The sequence below is a fragment of the Penaeus monodon genome, unplaced genomic scaffold (genome assembly GCF_015228065.2).
Source record: "Penaeus monodon isolate SGIC_2016 unplaced genomic scaffold, NSTDA_Pmon_1 PmonScaffold_24834, whole genome shotgun sequence".
Classification (NCBI taxonomy): Eukaryota; Metazoa; Arthropoda; class Malacostraca; order Decapoda; family Penaeidae; genus Penaeus; species Penaeus monodon.
The window spans coordinates 1-2928 of NW_023655069.1; the positions used below are offsets into that span (position 1 = coordinate 1).

General features: G+C 43.3%; 1 pseudogene; it reads left to right on the top strand.

The window, feature by feature from the left end:
- Positions 1 to 887: 887 nt before the first annotated feature.
- Positions 888 to 2464, top strand: LOC119570354 (annotated as a pseudogene).
- The last annotated feature ends 464 nt before the right edge of the window (positions 2465 to 2928 follow it).

The window sequence follows — 2928 nt, forward strand, 5'->3', positions numbered from 1 at the left end:
TTTGGGACTGAAACAAAAGATGTGCAATACCCAAACTAATTTTTGTATTACACATGAATCGCAACTCACATAACATCACTTTCAGAAAACCACACTCGTTGAAAGGAAACAACACAAAAACCTATATTTTTTTTTTAGAAAAAGATCGCTGGCTTTGCAATTGCAAGGCGCTGGGTTCGTGCTTACCCATGAGTACCGGTATCAGCTGGGTCAAGGTCGGGCAGAGAGGAACTTGGCGTGAGTTGGTCTCGTGTGTGCTTCTTTGGCCACTTTGACACGGGACTAAATCTGGAGTATTTTGCGGACTTCGGGAATTTGTTGGCCATATAATAAGAACTAAATATTGCAGTTCCGAACAAAGTATTGCAAATATTCAATGAGTTTTCACGAATGTGTAAATAATTTGACAGATATAAGCCATGACAACTTCAAGGCCCCCCTACATATGAATGTGTGTCTGCGTGTGTGTACGCATGTGTGTGCATGTGTGTGTGCATCTGTGCGAGGGTTTGGTCGTGTATACAGATTTTCTCCATCTTGTAAATGTTCTGCTCCATTGTACATCAAAACCCCACTTTAAAAATCATCTGTAATATTTTAAGACTTTTTTCCAACAGAAAAATCATAGTTATTATCTATACTTTTTATTATTTCCTTTTCCTTTTGGATAAAAAAAATCCTCCTATTACTTCAGTCTCTTTCACACTGGAGAATCTGGTCAGGGTTATTAATGACCCACTTACTGAGGAAAAGAAGGAGAAAAAAAAAAAGAAGAGGGGGCGGAGGGAGGGGGAGGAGGTAAAAGTGCCATCAGTCATGGAAATGCTTAACTGCTCGTGGGTATAAAAAGGCGAGGCTGTGGGCACAGACAGCACAATCGACGGACTGTTCATCGCGGTAAGTAGAGAGAAGGGGAGAGAGGGAAAGAGAGAGAAAGATAGGAGAGAAAGAGAGGGAGGAGAAAGACAAGAGAGTGGGAGGAAAGAGAGAGAGAGGAGAAAGAGAGAAGAAGTGGGGATGGAGAAGAGAGAGAGAAAGAGGAACATCAAGAAGTGAAGTCTGCTATGTAATTAAAAGTGTTTTTCTGCTTCGGAGAGATATGATGTATCCAGTGCATATTTCAATATTTGGAATAATCGTGAACTTTGATTTCCTTATAATTTCATCAGCTTTAAAGTTTGACATTTCCGTTTTTTTTCGGTAAAATGTCTAATGGCATAAAAATGTAAAAGAGAGGGAATATGATATCATAAATCATGTACCTACTTCAGCGCAGCAGAGGACAAAGAGGAAGGATTAAGTATCGTAGTATGTGTTTAACGAGACTGCCAAATGCGTCGTTCTGAGGTTTTATCACTTTTCCGTTTCAGATGAAGGTCCTTTTGCTCGTAACTGTGGCGGCTGTGGCCCTTGGAGACGACCTGGTGAGTCCGCACCACCATTGGTTTATTTGAGAGACCAATTTCAATAGAAACGGTTCAACAGTGACCAGTTTCAATAAGGAACTAGTTTAATTAGAGGCGTTTCAGTATGAAACTTTATGGTTTGTTAGCGTGAATCTAAATTGTGTGTTTTACAAAGGTATCCCATTTTCTATAATTCTGTCAAACTAAGAGTAAAGAGAAGAAAGGCAGCTTATCTTGCATCATACCTGCCACATAGTCTTTGTTAATACCATTAATACTACAGGTAGACCGGCAGCGGGACGACAGCGAGTACCACTTCGCTTGGCTCCACGACGGCGGGCGGACTACGACTGGCAGGGCGCCAACAGCTACTGCTCGAGGCTCGGGCGCGGCTGGAAGGGCATCAGCATCGAGAGCAGGGAGAAGACAGCTTCGTGAGCGATATCATTGATGATGTAATTTCCCTGCGTTTTCATCTCATACGCGTCCATATATGAAGCTATGTGACACTCACACGTAACTGACAAGCCTGTTTATATTGTTTATTGTGTATAATGTGTCACTGGATAATGATCTAGTTGTATTTGTGTTCCCTCTCAGACGAACTGCCGTGGATCTGGACCGGAGGCCAACGCAGGGGACGCGACTTCGCGTGGCCTTCGGGAGCCGTTTCGTGGGTCTGAACTGTCTCACACCGGCGGGTATGTGCACGTGGTCGTTTCGCTTGTCATCTGCGTAAAAAGCTCTTTTATCGCTTATAAGTTTCTTTGCCCTTAGCATGAGATGAAAAGCTTTTCTGTAACTGCTGCTGTCGCCACCAGGAGGAAGCAACCGCAACCCAGACAACCGCGAGGAGGGGGGCGAGAACTGCGTGGCCGTCCTCAACGACTTTTATGACGACGGCGTGAAGTGGCACGACATCGCCTGCCACCACGAGAAGTCCATCATCTGCGAGCGCTCCGACTGAGAGCTCGGGGCGGATTGCAGAGGGCGGGGCCGTTGGCGCGCAGTTGAGTGCTCTGCAGGGAAGAAATCTGTGCAAGAGGACTGTGGGCTAATGGCAGATTTTGCCCGTATTTATTGCTATTTATGTGTGGATAAGAATAGAATAAATTTGCCTAATTTGGATGTTTATATCAAGATTGACCTTTTACGAGACATTCCTGATCACAGAGAGATTGTGTTCCCGGTGAAGCAATTATCGTTGATGCGAAAAACTCGAAATAACGGAAACGTAGAGGAACGGAAAGAGAAAGAAAGGGTGGCTCAGGATAAGGATCAAAGAGTATTGGAAACAACTTTAATTTTCACAAATGGTTTACATACTACTTACGAAAGTGCGAATATCCATATACAAAGAACCAATGAACATACGTACATGTGTGAATCTATATAAGTATGTAAACATATCAAATCTATAAAGTACAGACAGGGCATCTGGAAACATATGTTCGTTACTGCCAAGTGGTTACGGATGACCCTGGAAACTCCTAGTAAACAGCATAAGTAGTATTCATTCATA